Raw genomic sequence first — 20,188 nt, forward strand, 5'->3', positions numbered from 1 at the left:
TTATTCTTAGTATTACCTACCATAGACTATCCCAAACTTCTCCCTGCATCTATACCCTAATTTGCTTGATCTCTTCCTCCTGTTGTGGCCTCACAGTGCTCAGGAAGGTCCCACCTAGGCAGCTGTCAAGGGGGTGGAGTTGGGGGCATGAGGTAACAGGGGAGACAGGAGCCATGCAGCCTATTGCTGTAGAGCATAGTCCCTTGGAGGAGATAACAATATGCTGACCGTACTCTCTTTCTGCTTACCCCTGCTCCCTCGGTGACTGCAGCATCTCCTACCTTCTACTCTGAAATGCTGCGTCTGAAGATGCAGCATCGTATTAACTGCATGAACATCGGACATCTGAGTAACCCTCCGATTACTCAGTATGTTTGGCAAAATCATGCTGCCAAGGCCAGTGAAGCTGTGTCCAAGGACGCAGCCGCTGGCTTCGGCACACTGAGAAAAAGGGGCCAAAACACAAAATTTTCGCAAACTCACCATTGATGTCCAACCAAATGCCAGCGGCATGTCAACCATGATGCAGCTTTTAGTGCACTGTAACAGATATCACAGAAACAGATCTACACATGCACAGTGTGGCTCCAACCAGGGGCATTTCTAGAGAGGAGGAGGCCCGTGTGCAGTCTCCGTCAAGGGCTCCCTCCTCTCAGTCCGGCAGCCGGCAGCGCACTGAGTGCAGCGCAGCCAGCACTGCACTTATAGACTCTGGGCACTGGATTGTGCCCAGAGTCTATAGCGCATGAGCAGGTTACCGGGAAAATGGCCACCGCGTCCATTTTCCTTGTACTGCACAAGCGCAAAACAATGAGAAAATGGCTGTGGTGGCCATTTTCCAGCCATTTTTCCGGCGCTGATACCAGCGCCAATGTGGAACTCCAAAGAGGTAAGTATAATATGTGTCCAAGGTGTGCGGTGTGCCCCCTGGACCCAGGGGCCCGTGTGCACCGCACACTCTGCACCCATTATAAATACGCCCCTGGCACCAACGCATAAGCAGATCCGCAAACATCGGAAATGTACGTAAATATCATAATATTTAAATATCTCTGAACTAGGCCTAACATTTTTGCTATCTTCTGTGCCAATATTAGCACAATATTTCCAAAGAAAGAACAGGAAGCCTGGTGCCAGCAGCAACCCAGTGAGATCCTGCTCTGCTTTCAGAGTGGTTGGTACGTGCTCATTGACACACACTGCACCCACTGTATATACACAATTCAGGGGCATTTTAAGAGAGGAGGGGGCCCATGTGCAGCCTCTGTTTGGGCCCCCTCCTCTCTGTCAGTGGCTCAATGGCACTGAGTGCAGTAGATTCTGGCTTCATGCCAGAATCTACTGCGCATGCACAGATCTCCGGGAAAATGGCACCCGTGCCTACTCTCCCTGGGGACATCTTTTCTGCGCATGCGGAGATCACTGGGAAAATGGCCGTCGCCATTATCCCAGTGAGTGTGTGCTGCTCTGCAGCACCGGACCAGCGCAATGGAGCAGCACATCGGTATCCACGGAGAGGTTAGTATAATTACCTATGGGTGCAGGTTGTGCGGTTTTGGCTCCCCTGCACACCATGCAACCATTATAAAGACCTCTATGGCGCCATTGGTATGAACCCATGTATGAAAATTTTGGCAAAATTGCTACATTTGAGGAAAAAATAATATTCTGCTACTGTATTTTACATATTCCAGTTCATCAATGGCCTTTTATGATATATTTGTGCGCCTCAGACCCAGAGATGCTGATACCTCAGGGGGAGGGCTGGAAGGGTGTGGCTCTTTAGAGTGGCAACATTTACACATGTACGGTGTGAGGGAGCATTGTCACAAAATCACTGGGGGCATGTTTACGTCTCCATTGCACTCCTGGTCTACTACAGCAGAACAATAATTTGTAAGCTCACCTAGACCAATAAATTACTGTGTGCCTGACATAAAGTGCAAAGTACTGTAGCAAGTAAAATGTAATGCGTTATATAAAAAAAATAATCAACTCATTAAGGTATGTCCTGAACAAATGTTTTTAAAAATTAGAGATACATTCCTAGTTCCATCCACTCCATTTTATTCTTAATGCAATGCAGAAGCCTGGTATAATTAATTCAAATATTTTTCTAAGTAAGGAACATTTATCATCTGTGACATTTATATCAATGTGTTAGTGTAAATTTCTACAAAATTTGTTCTCATGTAGTCATTAATCATATTTCGGAATTGCGAACATTTTAAACAGCAACTACCCCTCCTTAAGAATTTAATTATCAATATAATATCAGTTTATAAAACAGACTGAATGTATTATTCTGACTTTCTTATAAGAATGTGTTAAAGAAAATGAAGCGTAATTGAAAATGTACCCTTTATTACTAACAGGAAAACACATTTGCAATAAATAAAGGCTATACAAAGAGCTCAAATGGTAAAGCATATCATGTCAGTTATTTCCTTTAAATTTGACTTTAAATTTGCTGTAAGAACAATATAATTTTTGCAATGAATTGTACAGTGTGTGCCTGAAATCCAAACATTAAATTTAGGCTCATACACTGCATGGTTAATTCAGGATGAAGAAGCTAAATCTTCCATTTTAAAGATGACAACCCTTATAATGGAACAGATGGCATCTTGGATATATTTAATTAAGTATAAGCTTGGAAATTATATTAGGTACATTATATAGCCAATGTTTTAATATATTTTAATGTTCTACCAGGGCAGTAAATAGGGGGTGTGCAAAGCAGTGTCGCTGCTTCAAGGGTGTAGGGCCTTGGTGTCCTCTTGTCGCTGGTCCCAGTGTCCCAACCCACTTCATGTGATGTCATGATGTCACATGCTTGAGAGGTGGAGCAAAGGGTATATTTTAGCCCTGCTATGGTTCTGTGTCCTACAGTAACTTTAGATGCTTTTACAGATGGTGAAATCAATTTGGACAAATCTTAGAAATTTTCGTTAGTATTCATTCTAGCACCCTACACCTATCACAAACCGTGCAGTTCCTTTTTCCTTGCCTAAGGTGTAACTCTCTGCTCTGCTGCTTCTAGCACACTCAGCTTAGATACAGACCAGAGGGCCTGATTCAGACACGGTCGCGAGCGCTGTGCGCTTGCAAGCTGGTCGATGGTGGCCCAGTGCGCATGCACACGACGGAGTCGGCTCCATTGTGCGCATGAGCGAGACCCGGATAGCGACGGGCAAACCGTCACTCTGGGTCTCATACCAAAGGGGTCGTGCTGTCGATGTTGAGTGACAGCACCCCCCTTTGGTGGGCGGGCCGGGGGAGTGGCTGCCCAAACGGAGGCGTTCCCATGTGAACGCCTCCATTTGGGGGAGGCCCCACTGACATCATGAGTGGGGTGATGTCAGTGGGAGAGAGTGATGTCAGTGGGAGAGATTTCAGCTCTGTGAGAGCCGAAATCTCTCTGGGGCTTGCGGCAACGAGACCCTACCACAAGGGTCTCGTCGCAAGTCCGATGGTCGCAATGACCAAGACCATCGCGACCATCTTCCTGGCCGCTCGCTATAGCTGTGGGTGGTCACCCACAGCAATGTGAGCGGCCAGGAGGCCACTCTAAAAAACAAGAAGGCCGGCACTGATTCAGAGCGAGTGATCTGTCAGAGCGTCCGGCTCTGAATCAGGGCCAGAGTGTGCTAGAAGCACCAAAACAGAGAGTGACACCCCAGACAGGAAAGAGGAAGTGCACAGATTGTTACAGGTGCAGAGTGCTAGAATGGACACTACTTGGTTGAGTGAATTAATATACAAATCGATATTGATTTGCTAAAAGTTTGTTGAATAAATGACACTCATTGTGGAGTCAGGCAAATCACAGTTTAAGATTAGGGATGTGCGCCGATCTCCATTTTCTAGTTTTGGTTTTGGATCTGTATCTCCTTCAAGGTTTTGGATCTGGATTTGGTTATACAAAACTACCCTTGCATGTTTTTGTTTTGATTTTGGGTCTGTATTTTTTAAAAATGACAAAAGCAGCTAAAACCACATTATTTGGGTCTGTTTTTGTTCCTACAGTACTATTAACCTTAATAACAATTATTTTGAGGCATTTCCAGGCATTTTTACCACCTCACAGCTCAAAATACTGTTTTCACTACTTTTCACTAATATAGGCCAAAGGCTCCCGCAAACTGCCTGGCTAAAGTAAGCGACAGAGCAGCGGCACAAACTGACACTTTCATGGCTGAAGTCCTTGGTTTGTTTGGGCCCCCACAAAACATTTTTTGGAAGGACTACCTTCAATTATTAAGCAGAAGGTTGATGATGAGGGTGTTGGTGGTGGAGATTGCATGTGCTGGTCCAAACTGCTGGTAGCTGATACTGGACTACTTGTTATTAATTTACAAATTATTATAATTTTGTAAAATAAATTGCATGAACTCACCTCAAATGACACAACAGGGAGGAGGTGTCTAGATGGTACAGATGCCTTTACAACTGTTGTAAGGTTTTGGTTTAAAATAATTTCACACCCAAGACGTGGCTTTTCTGGTCCTATGCCCAAGCATGACAATGGCTTTCTATTTATCACAAGTAAGAACTGCTGCCATTGGTATCTGATATATACAAACAATATCCTCATCATCAACATCCTCATTAGCGTCAGATAGGACACAGATTTCCCCCTCATCCTCCTTTTGCACTTCCTCCACACTATTATCCTAATCTAATACTAGCACAGCCGTCATGTCATCAGTGATGCGCTCTGCAACTGGATGACAGCTGTTATACTTGCTTCCTCTACTAAATGAGTTAATTAGTTAGTTAATTGTTTTTTAAAATTACTACTAGTTGTAGTCTTCTCAGCCCCTTTCTGGGATGAAGATCCACACCCAGCAGCATCAGCAGCAGCAGGCCTAGCACTCAAGGATTCTTCTAAGGAATACTGGATAAGGGAGGAGTCACCTAGCCTTATCCTGGATGCAGAACTACACCACAAAACATACCAGTAAAGACTAAAAGATCTTAATATGTATAGTTTGGAGCAGAGAAGGGATAGGGGGGACATGATAGAAACATTCAAATATATAAAGGGTTTTAACAAGGTAAAGGAAGGAGGTATTCTTCAAAGAAAGAGAAGTATTAAAACAAGAGGACATGTTCTAGAACTGGAGGGTGGTAGGTTCAGGGGAAATTTGAGGAAACATTACTTCACAGAAAGGGTAGTGGACAAGTGGAATAGCCTCCCATCAGAGGTGGTAGAGGCTGACAGTAGAGCAATTTAAACATGCATGGGATAGACATAAGAATATCCTTCAGAAGAAGTAAGGATCAATAAGGGTTGAGGTAATAATATGTTTAAAAATGGGGCAGACTAGATGGGCCAAGTGGTTCTTATCTGACGTCAAATTCTATGTTTCTATGTTTCTATGTAACTACCTTCGATCATTAGTGAGAATATTCCCAAAATGTTCCATGAACTCGCTGCAAATGATGTAACAGGAAGGAGGTTCCTAAATGGTTAAGGTCTCTACCTCTACTTACTCTGGCTTTACAATGGGTACAGATGGCTTAAGAATTGTCCGGATTTGGGTAAAAATAATTGCACACATACAGATGTGCCCGGATACATCAATCCACCATGCGCTACAAGTCGCACCACACATAACGCGGGAGCTCAGTGTGACTCGGTAGCACAGAGCGTGTTTCCATGCATTTTTTTATCTTTAAGTATGTCTTATTCACACAATGATGCAAATAGATAGCACAAGCACCTTCTGCTGATTAAAATGATATGCAGCATGCCTATGTTCTCTGAGCGAGTGCGGGTATATCTGCATGCAAAATGCTACGTTACAGTGTCAGCGGCTTTAACACTGTAACGTAGCATTCGCATGCAGATACACCCACAGACGCACAAAGAACATAGACATGCTGCTTATCATTTTAATCAGCAAAAGCTGTTTGTGCTATTTGCTTTTTTGTGCGAATAAGATGCATTTGAAGTTAAAAAGACGCTCAAAAAGACGCTCGGCGCTAATGAGTCATGCCACGGCATTGTGCGACTAGAAGGGCTGTTTAACGTGCCAGGAGGCTAGATGTATGTGGACCCATCTGTAAGAAGTGGATTTTTTTGTTTTATTCCCAGACATGACAATGGGCTTTTCCTTATCATGGGCAACAATTGTTTCTTCCACTGGTGCCTGATTTACACAAAAGAACATCCTTATCAACAACATCATCAACAACTTTATTAGCGTCAGCTACACAAATATCCTCCTCATACTGGTGCACTTCCATAGAAGCATCCTCAATTTCTATGTCAGCATGTTCACTTGTGCTTACATCATCATAAGAGGCAGAACCACCAGTCATAAATAAAGGCCAATGCCTTAGCATTTCCTTGCCACTTTCAGGTGGCGTATAGCGGGTTACACTTACCTGCTGTCAACTGGGCGGGTCCTTCTCAGCTCCCTCAGGCGCTCCCTGGTCCCTCCTCCGACTCCGGTGGCTGCTCTGACACTGTGTTCTCCCGGCAGAACACTGTAAAGTTTAGGGAAAAAAATACTTTTTTTTGTTAACTTTACTGTGTTCTGCTGGGAGAACACAGTGTCAGAGCAGCAGCCAGAGCCGGAGTTGGCTGCAGCAGCCAGGTAAGTGGGGGACAGGGAGGTGAGCAGAGGGGTGGAGGGGGGAGTTGGGGGGACACACAATTACCGCAGCTGTAGGCAGTGCTGCACATGCACTGCTTTTACAGATGTAACGGCGCATACGCAGCACGGATTCCAGCTGCGGTAACTTAGAGTAGATAGGGAAATCTATCTATTTCCAGAAAAGCTATCATCACAAAAATGACAGCTTTTCGGAATAGATAGTTATGGGGAGGAGGAATGATGAATTCCTCTGGTAATTAGGTAGAACTCCATGCCAGTTGTAAACTTAATTACCTCCAGAGAGATTTTAGTAATGATGAATAGGCCCCTATTCTTGGTGCAAATGATACATCAGGTATATTTATGCTTCTGTTCTGCATATTTTGCAACCCCATTGACATGCCTTCTCTGAACATTGCCTTATGAAAACCCCTCATTACAGCTTATTTATGGCACTTCAGTCACAAGTAAAGATGCAACTGAAACGCATAGGATTCTGTATCTTCTATACCAGTGGTTCTCAAACTCGGTCCTCAGGACCCCTCACAGGTCACGTTTTGCAGGTCACCCAGCAGGTGCACAGGTGTATTCATTACTCACTGACACATTTTAAAAGATCTACAGGTGGAGCTAATTATTTTGCTTGTGATTCTGTGAGGAGACCAGGAAAACATGCACTGTTTGGAGTCCTGAGGATCGAGTTTGAGAACCTGTGCTCTATATGCTTAGGGCCTAATTCAGATCCGTTTGCTAGAGTGCATTCGCATACAGCCGTCAGCAGCCAAAGTATGCAAATCCTGCGATCGCTAGCAAGACATTAGCATGCCCACTATGTCTTGCCGTGCGATCGCGGTATGTATTTAGACACCCACCAGCCTGACATAAGACGCCCACTTTCCCTTAGTAACATACGTCATCTTCAGGAAGTGTCTTAAACAATCAGAAACTTTGAGTAACATCGGACCCATACGCAGCACTTGTGGCTGACCATACCCTACCGCAAGCACTGTGAGTGCTGCTGTGTGTAATTCAGCCATGTGACGTGTACGCTGACGATGCGTCTTAATTATGCACACACCTGAAACACCATTCAGACGCACAGACACGCCTGCGTTCGCACCACCACACCCCCGTTACCAATCGACCACCCCATCACCACCCACAAACGGCACGACCTGTCACTCATGCTTGCGGAGCATCTGTGTACAGGGTGCGAACGCTTCCCGTTCGCATGGACTAGTTCGCGCTCTGCATCTTGTACGCATGTGCAGAATGCAAACATCGGCAGGCTACTTGCGAACGCAGCCTAGCGGATCTGAATCAGGCCCCTAGTTCCGAAGCATAGGTAGTGAGAGAATATGCATGATACATATTCTTGTTCTAGGATTGTACTACGGAAAGCCCAGAGTTATGGTAGATAGGAGTGCTTTAGCATTGTAGGACCTCAGTATCAACATTTCCTTTTTTTTTTTTTTTAAGGTAGTTCAGATCTATTAAATGTGAGCGGTTCTGTGTAGCTAAATCAATTTGTAGTTGCAATGTTAGTGCTGTCAGTGGAAAACTCAAACATCTTAGGTTTTATGTGCCAGATTCACTATCCATAAAATATGTAAATAAAGCTTATTAGGCAATAGGCACACACAATAAATGCACGTCCATATGTTTTCCCATCCATTTTTAAGGAAATTAATCTCATCAAGAGACTAGACACAAAATTATGTGAACTGCTAAAAAAAATTGTGGCTTGTTGAGAGAAACTGACTTTTGCTAAACAATGGAAGATTAGTATGCAGCAGGAAAATGAGCTTTGTAGGAACTGTAAATAAAAGCATTGAGAACTACTTTTCCTGGTGCAAATTTAATCTCAAACTGTATTTGTGTACTTGCTGCGTGCTTTTGAATTTTAAATACACTGTAATTGGTAAGTATGAGGCTTCAACTGCAGTAAAACGGATTACTCACTTGGCAGAAACGACTGAACCAGGTGTTTAAATAGACAACCAGGACCCTTTCATTGTTAAATTAAAATAACTGAGCTCACAGCAACAAGAACAAAATAATACAATAATAAAATTAATAAGATTAATATTACTCTGTCTTCAGCAAAAAAAAATATTTTCATGTTTGTGTGAGAATTGTCTCAAAGTGGAATTGTCCTTTGCCGTGGACTTGGCTCCCCATCCTTCTCAGAATCCAGTTCAAACTCTTGATCCTTACTAAATACCAGATCGCAACTAGGATTTTGTCCACAGTTCCAACCCAGGTGCGACATGGCTGAGACACCTTTCAGACTGGCGTCATCAGACCCGGCTTCACACCTGGCATCATCAGACCTGGCTTCAGACTGACATCATCGACCCGGTAATTACATCACTACCAGCACGTGCTGAACGGCACTTGGAGATTAGATCTTCCTATGCTCTTCCTATGAAGTGAATGGGACCCGAGTCACATTGACCGGGTTACCCGTTCACATGCATCACGAGCCAGCTTGAACCCGTGTTCAACCTTTCTCGTAACCAGGGTTTAAATGTTGGGTAGCTCTACCCAGTTTATCTCAACCTGGCCCTTTCACACTGCACAGTAACCCGGGTTGCTGCGCGTTCACGTGCAAAAACCCAGGTTATTGCTGCAAGTGTTAAAGGGGTACTATAAAGAGCTTAATCACTGTGTCTCATACTTCATCTCAAACCTAATTTCTGCCCACATTCCCTCCTGTTCTCTCCACTCTTCCTTCAATTGCCTCCTCTACTCCACTGTTGCTACCTCCTTTCATGCCTTCCTTTCTCTCACTCTGTGCCCACCGCTGGAAATCACTTGCTTGCCAATTCAGACTTCTTGTCAGCTTCAAACGTTCACTCAAAACTCATGTTTTCTCCAAAGGCTACCATACTTCCGTATGTAATGCTGGCGGACTAAATACCGATGCTGGAAGCCTGCACCATCAGGATCTTGACTGGGGCTGGTAAGTACCCCTACCCTCCCCTCTTCCCCCCTAACCCTCCCTTAGTGGTGCCTAACCCTAACCTCCACCCCTTTGGTACCTAACCCTAACCTCCTCCCCCCAGTGATGCCTAACCCTAATCCTCCTTTCCTGTACCCTAAACCTAACCCTCCTGGGGGGGGGTGCCTAACCCTAATCTCCCCCCAGTGGTGCCTTACCCTAACCGCCACTTCCCCTAGCCTAACCCTCCCAGTGGGGGATCCTAACCCTAAGACCCCCCTGGGGTGCCTAAAAAGAACCCTCCTCCCCTGTGGCTAACAGCTAACAGTCCCTGCTTACCTTCATTCAGGATGCCGGGTGTCGGGATTTTGGCAACTGACTTAAGATAGGCATCGGTATTTAGACGTCTATCTTTAGTACAGAGGCCCTGATTCAGAGCCGGATGCTCTGACAGAGCGCTCGCTCTGAATCAGGGCCAGGCTATTTTTTTAGAACAGCCTCCTGGCCGCTCGCATAGCTGTGGGTGACCACCCACAGCTATAGCGAGCAGCCAGGAAGATGGTCGCGATGGTCAAGACCATTGCGACCATCGGGCTTGTGACGAGACCCTTGTGGTAGGGTCTCTTTGCCGCAAGCCCCAGAGAGATTTCGGCTTTAACAGATTTAACAGAGCCGAAATCTCTCCCACCGACATCACTCGTGATGTCAGTGGGGCCGGCCCCAAACGGAGGCGTTCACATGAGAACGCCTCCGTTTGGGCAGCCACTCCCCCGGCCCGCCCACCTTCGATCGGGATGCCGGGTGCCGGTTTTCCGGCATAGGTTAATTAACCCTCACCGGAATTCTGTAGTGGAGATGACGGCGGTCGGCATAGCGACCTCCGGCATCATAAATGCATACACATACAACACACATAACATCAGAAGACCATAATAAATGGTAGATGTACTAAGGGCTCTATTTACTACAGTATGAATTTCAAATTCGGTTGTAGTGTAATATTTGCGACTAAATTCGCTCTGCGAATATAGGAAATATCATAGGGATTTATCAAAAATCCCTTGCGCAGAAATCCCTTGCGATAAAGCTCTTTCGCTGCGAATCCCGTCCGCAAACTTCTCCTTGTATTTTTCAGAAAAAATGCAGGGAGAATGTCTGCGCATGTGCCCGCCGCCAGTTACCGCAACCCCCCTTGTCACTGCGACCACACCCCTCCTGCTCAGAATACACTAACCTCCGGTGCTTGGTGCTCCAGTGATGTCCTCTGGGACTCCGGTCAGCTTGTCTCCCATCCTGCACTGTGACCCCGGTCAGCTGTACTATGCAGCAGCTGACCAAGCAGAAGCCCGAAGACCAGCTGCTCGGAGCCCCAGAGGACATCACCATAGCACCGATCTCCAGTCTCTGGATGCAGGTAAGTAGTTTTTGTTTAACTATTTTTTTTTTTTATTGCAGTGATCAGCTTGTGGTCTATTAGACCACACAGCTGATCACAGGACCCAGCAGAGCAGGAGTTAGAGCAGAGCAGGAGTCGGGCAACCAGAGGAAACCCTGAATAACGCCATCTCCAGGTGGCGTTATTATGACAGGGCTTACCCTGGTATTTTTTCACAATTTATTTTTAGTAAATCTCAGTCAGATCACATTTCCCATTACAATATATAAAAATATGTGATAATTTGGGTTTGGAGTAGAATTCTATGAATTTAGTACATTTATGTGAAACAAAATTATGTGAAATGGGTGTGAAAATACCCTTTTTCACTTTATTTCCGTAAAAATAATGTTAATAATTATGCCCCTAAGCCTTGCAGAGAGATAAAATAGATGGAGATAAAGTACCAATCAATCAGCTCCTAACTAATTTTTCAAACACAGGAGCTCATTCAGAGCCACTCGCTAGATGCGATCGCTCGCATCCAGCATATGCAAATTCAGCAAAGTGACGCCATGGCAGGCGCTCGCTCGGAAAGACATTAGCACGCCCACTTTGGCTGTGCAGGTGAACGCTCTGTGTATGCAGACACCCATTAGCGTATGTTGAGCCGCTCACTAGCGCACGTCATCTCCAGGAAGTGTTTTAAAACATTGGTACATCGAGCACCATCGGTAGCGATCGCAGTGCTTGTGGTTGCCTTACCATGCCACAAGCACTGCAAGGACTTCAGTGTAAAAAACAGGCATATGACGTGTACTATGACGCTGCCTGTTAATTATGCACGCCTTAAAAATGACGTTGAAACACCCAGGCACGCCTGCGTTCGAACCTCCACTCCCCCGTTATTTGTGTCATGCCCCTGTTATCACCCACAAACGGCCTCTCCTGTCACTCATTTCACTGGGCTGTCTTTGCTGGGCGAGTGAGCGGGCTGCGATCGCACAGAGTAGTTCACGCATGCGCAGAACGAAGCGTGCCCATGCGCATTTGCAAACCATCGGGCCGCTTGCGAGCGGCTTTGAATCAGGTCCACAGCCCGTAAAATGACAGTTAGGAGCTGAATGGTTGGTACTTTCTCTCCAAGGCTTAGTACATCTCCCCTGAAGTGTTGATATGGTTCAATGTATACGTTTACAAGAAGCAGATTTGTTGCATGATAATTCCACACATCCTGTATTCATGGTCAATGAAAAAACGCCATAAGGGTAGAACTATATGGGCATCAATATTCACAGATAGTAACTATTATAGATAAAATACTGTCGTTCTCCGACCAGAATAACCATGATCATTAAATTTAATGAGAGAAGACAATACATCTGGTTATAGTCTATAGACAAATTATACATACATCTGCATCTCCACACTGGATATATTATTATCACCACCAGAATTCTATATTTCCTTCTTATTTGCTGAATAATACAAATGGCAAAGTAAACAGAAACGGGTTGGCTATGATATCCCGACAGCTGAATAGCTGTCTGTTTGAATACCGACACTGGAAGACCAATCATTCAGGATCCCGACAGGGGCGGTAAGTACCCTAACCTCCCCTCTCCCCCCCTAACCCTAACCCTCCCTTAGTGGTGCCTAACCCTAACCTCCCCCTGGTGGTGCCTAACCCTAACCTTCCCTGGTGGTGCCTAACCCTAACCCCCCTTCCCGCACCCTAAACCTAACCTCTTCCCAGTGGGGCCTAACCCTAACACCCCCTCCCCGTAGCCTAATCCGAACCTTCCCTAACCTCTCCCCCTGGGAGTGCCTAAACCTAACCCCTCATCCCTAGGTAAACTAACATACTTATCCGGGTCTAGACGTTATGGATTCCGGCATTATGGATGCCAACCCCTGTATCCTGATCTCCTTTGGGATATCAGCGTCGGCATTATGCGGGGCAGCGGGATTCTGGCATCTGTATACTATATATAACTGCATCCCACAGAAACATAGCAACTTTTTAAAAACACTATTTCCTGCTCTATTCATATTTCTACAGATGTGTCCTTACTTACTGGTTGTCCGTAAGCCATATGGCGCAAGACATACAACTTGACTGAGATGCTCTGAGAGGCGTAGCATACCATATATTTCTTTCAATTTTGCATCTTAGTCCCATCAACTACATCGTGAAAACCCGCTCGCAGTGTGCTAGAGACACCAGACTTTGATTGTATCCACGTAGGAAAGTATTTTATACATGTGCAAAGTCGCAGATGAAGATCAACGAAACTTGGCATGAGGAAAGCCGCGTCCGCTCACATCAAAGCCCTTTTTACATATATTCAGAGTAACAGATATAAGTATAAACAAGCAATGTAGTTGTCATAACCAGTTGTTTTATTTATGCAAGTAGAAGGCAATATTTTGAGAAAGAAAGTCGCCAGCACGGCCGAGTCACACAGGACATGACGCACCGTGATGGACTATTTGGTGCAACTAAATTGTAAGAAAGGACACATCTGTAAATCTCTTTTTAAATATTTTGCTTTAAAATAAAGATCCCATAGGGAGGTGCCCTAGACTGCACACCCTAACTTTAATATGAAGCGAGGTGCTACCATGCATCAGATTTACTGTACATTGTTGCACACAAGAAAAAGAGAAAAATGCAGATGCACACTCTGTAATAATTACTGCAATTCAAGTCAAATTGGGGTACTTGGCATAATTTTGCCCAAAACTATGAGACTGCCCACCACGTCCAGGTGACCCCCAAGGGCACAGGACCCCCCAGGTCAGCACAACCAAGCCCCCAAGGCATCACACTAGTGAGAGGTAGCAATTTACGTGGAGTGTTAGAAATAAAAGAAGCTGCAGCTATGTGTGAAGAGTTTTATATATAAGTGATAGGTAATAGGAGTGTTACATTAATAAAAAAAAACAAATAGAGTTCTAAAGAGTGCTAAAATATGTGTTACATTGTGATGCCAGGAAGTGGCCTGGCCACACCAACCCACACCTCAAACTCCCCCACGTACTAACATGCTCTATAAATGTATTAAGGTCTTTCCTTCATACTACCTTCTTCATTGTGCAGTCTGAGTTATGCTGATTAAAAACACCCAGGGACAGGTGGGCTGGGTGCTAATCTAGGTTGAAGGAGTCTCAGCCTTCAAGTAACCTTTAGTAATGAAGTCAATTGTGGGAACCGCTCATTGGCTGACAGAGGCGGAAGCTCACCTCTCTCAGTCAATAAACATTCAGCCATTGAATTTTTATGTGAAATCCCGCGGCTGAGCAGAACTAATGTCCGTGGCTCTGTTTTCTTCTTTTTTGATTTCTGAATATGGGGGTTGCCTACATAGAAAAAGAGGACATGACACAAGGGGTGGTTGAGTATTGAGGGTTTTTTTACTGGTTTTGATCTTGAATTCTACTGGAAAAGGGGACAGACCAGCGCTAAAGACAAGGTAAGTAATTAGTGTGAGTGCAGGTGAGTGTAAGTGAATGAGAGGGGGCATGTGTAATAAAAGAATAAGACCTTCGGTGTCTGTGTCCTTCCATTTTTTTAATATCTCTTTTGCAGGTGAAATAGAGGTTCCAGTGGGCCCTTAAAGCCCCGCATGCTAGTACATATGGTTCTCCAAGTACCAGCATGCGAGGGAGGCTTCCTGGGACCTTTAGTTCTCTTGTAAAGGACAATATTTTTTTTTATTCTACTTTTGCCACAATCAACCTGGCACCCACCACCCAGGGGTACTGGGGATAGTCCCGGGCTATCAGCCCAGGCCTGTGGTGCCCTGGAGAGGGTGAACCCCTTTATTGAGGAACCCACCTCCCCAGGGTTCCTGACATGTGCTGGCTAGCGTGGAATAATAATCCTTTGGCCGGGGGACCCTGTGAAGCGGGTCCCACGGCTGTGGCATTACACCCCTGTTTTTTTAACACAGAAGCATGCATGGATCTCACTGATCTGTACATGCTTCTGTGTAACTCGCACCATGTAATGAAAGTCGCATTATAAGGTGCGAGTTTACCTGCAGTTTTAACTCTCATGCACTCGCATGTATGTCAAAATAGATCACAGAAACTCTCTCCCTATTACATTTGGAAGTTTCAGGACAAACTTGCACCTTCCAAATTTGCGAGAAGGTCAAAGTTTGTCAAGCACAAAAAACTCACACCCTATTACATTTGGCTCGTAGTCTCAGTTGTGTCTTAAATAACCCATAACATTGCGGCTACTTTACTTGTAAATGCCAGAACTTTACGTTTTGATGTTTTTATTTCCTTTGGTTTATGTGCAGTTCTACTATAAACTACACCTAAATGACAAAAAAAGGATTCACAGTTTAAGTCGAGTTGATCAATGCAAGGCCATCCCACAGTTCTTCTGCCCTAGGCAGAAATGGGCATAGCTGATGTTACAAAATGTTATGTTCAAAGATGAAACAGCATGTTGTACTATTTATTATGTTATGTGACTGGATGTCATGTTGTTGTGAGTCAGGCTGTAGGGTATCTGATCGACTTGTCTACAGTCAGAAGGTCGACATGGTCATTAGACTGACAACCAATATGTACACATGTATGTAGATTGACATGGTTAAAATGTCAACACATTCAGAAAGTTAACATGTCGACACCAAAATGTCAACATATGTTGTTTGCTGACTTTTAGAGTAAGTTAGGTTTAGCGTTAGGTTTGGGGTTTGGCTTAGGTTAGGCTAAAATAGGCAAAACCATTTTGACATTTCGGTGTTGACATGTTAAATATTCACATCCAGAACATGTAAACACTTTAACCAGATTGACCTAAATCAGAGGTTCCCAAACTTTTTTGAATCATGGTACCCTAGAGTATCAGCATTATTTTCATGGCACCCCTAAGCCATGGCTTAGGGGTGCCATGAAAATAATGTAAAAAATGTAGTGAAGTAGTAAAGTGAAATAAGTTGTGCTGACCTGTCATCCTCAGGTTCAGTTATATGGTGGTGGACAGGTTTGCACTTCTGTTTGATCACATATTTACATTACATTGACCATAAATCATTTCATTTGGTGCTGGACTACCAACCTAAGGCACCCCTGCAAGTGTCCCGAGGCACCCCAGGGTGCCACGGCGCACAGTTTGGGAACCACTGACCTAAATGCATGTCTACATATTTGACATATCGGTTGTTGACCTAATGACCATGTCGACATCTGAACCTGTCGACGTTCTTTTGTCGACCTTCTGAATGCCAAGTCATACCACACCTGAGTGTAGATTAGCACTAGCACAATTGGACGCGTTCCAGAGTGAAAATCTATCCCTTTGATTGCATACAATTGTTTACTTCTGGGTAGCTAGGCATTAAAGAGATGTTTAAAACATACAGAAGATTAATACATACTGTACACAACCAACAGGAATTTCCTTTCTTTTACAACAAATTCAATTGTATCCTGTTCCGATCAATTAAGAACCACATACATGCTAACTGATAAAAATCAGCATAAACCTAGCTAAGCCTAATTACAGTATACTGCTTTCTCTTGTTACTTGCAACACGAGACAGAACTTTCTTATGAAGTACTGATAATGATATTTAGCAGGATATTGTCTGGTGCTGGATCAAAGAGCCGATAGGTCTGATTGAGTTGCAGATCTGTAAGATAAGTACATGCGGTGTAGGAAATGAGACTGCGACACTTTTTTTTTTTAATCCAGCCTTTGGAAATGAGAAACTACAATATTTATTTCCCTGCAGTATTAAAACAAAACATAGAAATATAGGGTTTTTTTCCAGAACTGCTAGACACTTTAGAGCAAAAATTAAATATTACAGTAAATAATGGCATATGCACATACTCATGCATTCTAATGTAAACCCTATTTCCACTTTATTTCTCTATAAATGCTCAGTACTGTAGATTATGCGCAGGAGAATCTTCGTCTACATTTTTCATGATCTGCCAATGAAAAACGAAGACAGCTTTATTGAATATAAATTAGACATTGGGCGCTTGGCTTCTGTAAATAAATATTATTTTGCGAAAGAAATATGTTTATTTATTTATTTTATTTTGTCTGCTTCCAGGTTTTTGGTGATGCTTTGGATAGTGTACAGTACATTAAAGAGGAACAACTGGAATATTGGTCAGGATTTGTGGTCCCTTGATCAGTACAGTATATACAGTATAATAGCTTTTAACTTTTAGGGGGAAGTTGGATACTGCAGCACATCACTGACAATGATAATGGAAGTGGAATTGGCACTGTAGATTCAGGAGTAAGGGGCCCGCAGCTGGCTATCTGAGACTTTGTCACCACTAGAACTGGACCGTGGACACCAGGAGCTGTTCCCTGTCACCACGGTGGGGATAAGCTTCCTTACTGACCTTTTTGCACTGTTATTGTTAGTATAGAGAATGCTCATATCGTTCTGACTATACCCTGTGGAACATCGTTCAAGGCAGGGCCGGCTCCAGGTATGTTCCTCGCTGTGCGGTCGCATAGGGCCACCGGGGGCCGGCAGTAGGAAAGTCCCATCCTCCGTCCCGACGGTTACAGTGAATTTGTAAGCACAGGGGGAGGGCGCAGTGAGAGAAGGGGCGGGGGGTACACGGGACAGCACAGGGTGCCGGGACACCTAGCGCCAGACCTGGTTCAAGGGGAGTATAACATGGCATAATATCTATTTTTCCAGGGGGAGGGGCATGACCAGAGTATGGAGGAATGAGACTAGTGTTTTAGAAGATACCATCTCCCTCCAAGGCAATATTGTGGATAGGACTGCCTGATGTGGCACTGGCCTCCTTGCATTCTCTAAATTTTGCCCAATGTTTGCAAATATCCTATAAGGCCTCACATCTTGCCCCTTGGTCCTCCTCCTTCATCTCTCCCCCATCCTACAATGCTTTTCCTGTCCCCCCTCTTCCTAATCCTGCCTGGTCAGCAGCCCTACCCCCTTGAGACTGTTACTGCATAGCCTCATTCTCCTCAGTTTTCTCAAAGGACCACTATGCCCATTGTCCCACCTCCAACTAATGTATCTTACTCCTCTTTCTACATGTTATAATTCTATGGGCAGGGTGTTCAATGGATGGCCAAGTTATAACCAAAAATTATTAAATGGATGAATGAGGTTGTCAAGTCCTGCACTTTGCCAGGGGCATCTGGACTCCTAGATACAGCTCTAGGATTATGTATCAGTGGTGGATACAGAATATATGATTATGGGGAGGCAGTAGGTGTACAGGGGGTGTGACCAAGTGTATTAGGGGGTGTGACCACACAACTGCTGTGAATATAGAGTCTGAGTGTAGTCGCTGTGCTGCTGAAAGGGGTAAGGGTCCTTGGCGGCTTGTCTGGTTACTGGGTGAAAGTTGTATTATTCCAATATAGAATACCTGTCCTGGTGCAGTTACCTAATGCTGCTTTCTTTAGACAAAGGCCTCCCACCATATAAGGGTATTGTAGCCAGAGCTGTATTAAGGCTTTGGGGGGTCCAGGGAACTTAAAACTGGAGGTCCCTAAAGAGCAACATTTGGGACGTGTAGATCAGGTCCTTGTGAACAAGCCTTCGGAGTGTTCATGAAAAGGGATTGGTCACACATCACGCCCCCATTTCACATGCAGGGGGTGTTTACATTGCTTCTGTAGCTGCTGAGCAGCCTTGTGCACACAGCACAAGGGAAAGCATTTCCTTCTTACCTTTTCTCCCTGCAGTACATTGCAGTTCAGTACCTTAAGTGCAGGACTGCCCCGCCAAATTCCTGATGGTTGGGGGGTATGCATACATACATAGTGACACACATATACAGATGTGTCCTGCTACATCTTTGCTCATAGCGCAGTATTCTGGCCTCTCTGCCACGACATGTCAGTACGCGTTATGTCAGATACAGTACTGCGCTTTATGTTGTGGCATGGCATATTGTATGCCGCCATGTAGTACACAGTTTAACCACTGGGTGGCAAATGCTCCACGGATTAAAACTACAGTACTGAATACAATACTGTAGCAGTGCATGGTAATCAGTGAGAAGCTGGCCAGTCACGTTCAGGCAGTGTAAACAGTCACCCCTCGTGCTTGAAATGATCACTCTGTGTCAAGACTACAGTAAACCGCTATAGACATTACTGCATATTGTACTTACTGTATTAGGGACATCCATACTGTATAATGTCACTACATCCTGGTGTAAAGATGCCTGGTCATAAAGACAGAACATTTCAGGTTCAATACCTAAAGTAATCTGCTCAACTTTATGCATTGCTCCTCACTTTCCTCATCCCTTCATCTCCATATTGTGACATCCAGCTTCATTAGACTATAAACCGCTAATGACATTGTACAGTATTGTACACATTCCCTGCTGTAAAGTCGCACACGTCACATCACATACAGTACAAGACAGGTGCAGATCTCAATACGGCTGGCAAGTGTGGGCGAGTGGTTAAGATGAGCGCCTTGCAGAGTGGGCGTCCCAGGTTCGAGACCCAGAAGGGGTCAATAGCATTTTAGACATTGACATTTTCTTTCTGTCTTTTTTATTTATTTTTTTTTAAATCTTCACAACAGGATTAAATCTAAATCACTTGGCACTGTCGGTATCTATAAAGGCGGCAAAACCACTGATAAAAATAGCTGCTCAATTATGTTTACTATGATGCTGAATTAAATAACAGTGCAGCCAATGTTCAGTATTGTACTCTTGTAGTAAATGCAGATCTAAGGTAATTACTGCAAAAGTGTAATCTACAGTACCAATTTATACAACTTGTATATGTGTATCAGTCTACTCTTTTCATGAGTTTACTGCTTTCTTTAGTGTCAATCCACCCTCCATAAAGGCAGTAGCATCACTATGGTGGTGCGGGGGGCTGCAATGGGTGACACCCTCCGAAGGGGTGGCACCAAAATTGAAGAGCTGCTCTGCTATTTGGCTATCACCCCCAGGGTGGTGTCACCAAGCAGAGCTGCAGCGGTGATGAATGACAAGTCATGCCCCCAAAATGTGACAAATCAGGGAGTGTGGCCTCATGGTCAAAAGGCCATGCCCCTTTTGGTGCACGCATGAGGGGTCGGGAGTTGCTGCACCTGGTTTCACTACCTGTTGTAATACCTCTGCATAAAGGTTCATATTGGGAGCAAATGATTGAAAGAAGGAAGATTCTGAGCTTTGTGGTATACGCAAGACTTTGTGTCATTGGGGGAGAGTGGAACAGACCCACACAGTGGGAAAGTAGAGAAGGAGATGACCATG

The 20,188-nt window shown here is 44.5% G+C and overlaps 1 protein-coding gene across 2 annotated transcripts in view; it reads right to left on the bottom strand.

The window, feature by feature from the left end:
• The window catches only part of TCERG1L (transcription elongation regulator 1 like), a 325,549-nt gene that overhangs the window by 92,692 nt on the left and 212,669 nt on the right, over window positions 1–20,188 (bottom strand). The gene's annotated exons all lie outside the window — the stretch shown is intronic.

The sequence above is a fragment of the Taudactylus pleione genome, unplaced genomic scaffold (genome assembly GCF_031769625.1).
Source record: "Taudactylus pleione unplaced genomic scaffold, aTauple2 ptg000198l, whole genome shotgun sequence".
Lineage (NCBI taxonomy): Eukaryota > Metazoa > Chordata > Amphibia > Anura > Myobatrachidae > Taudactylus > Taudactylus pleione.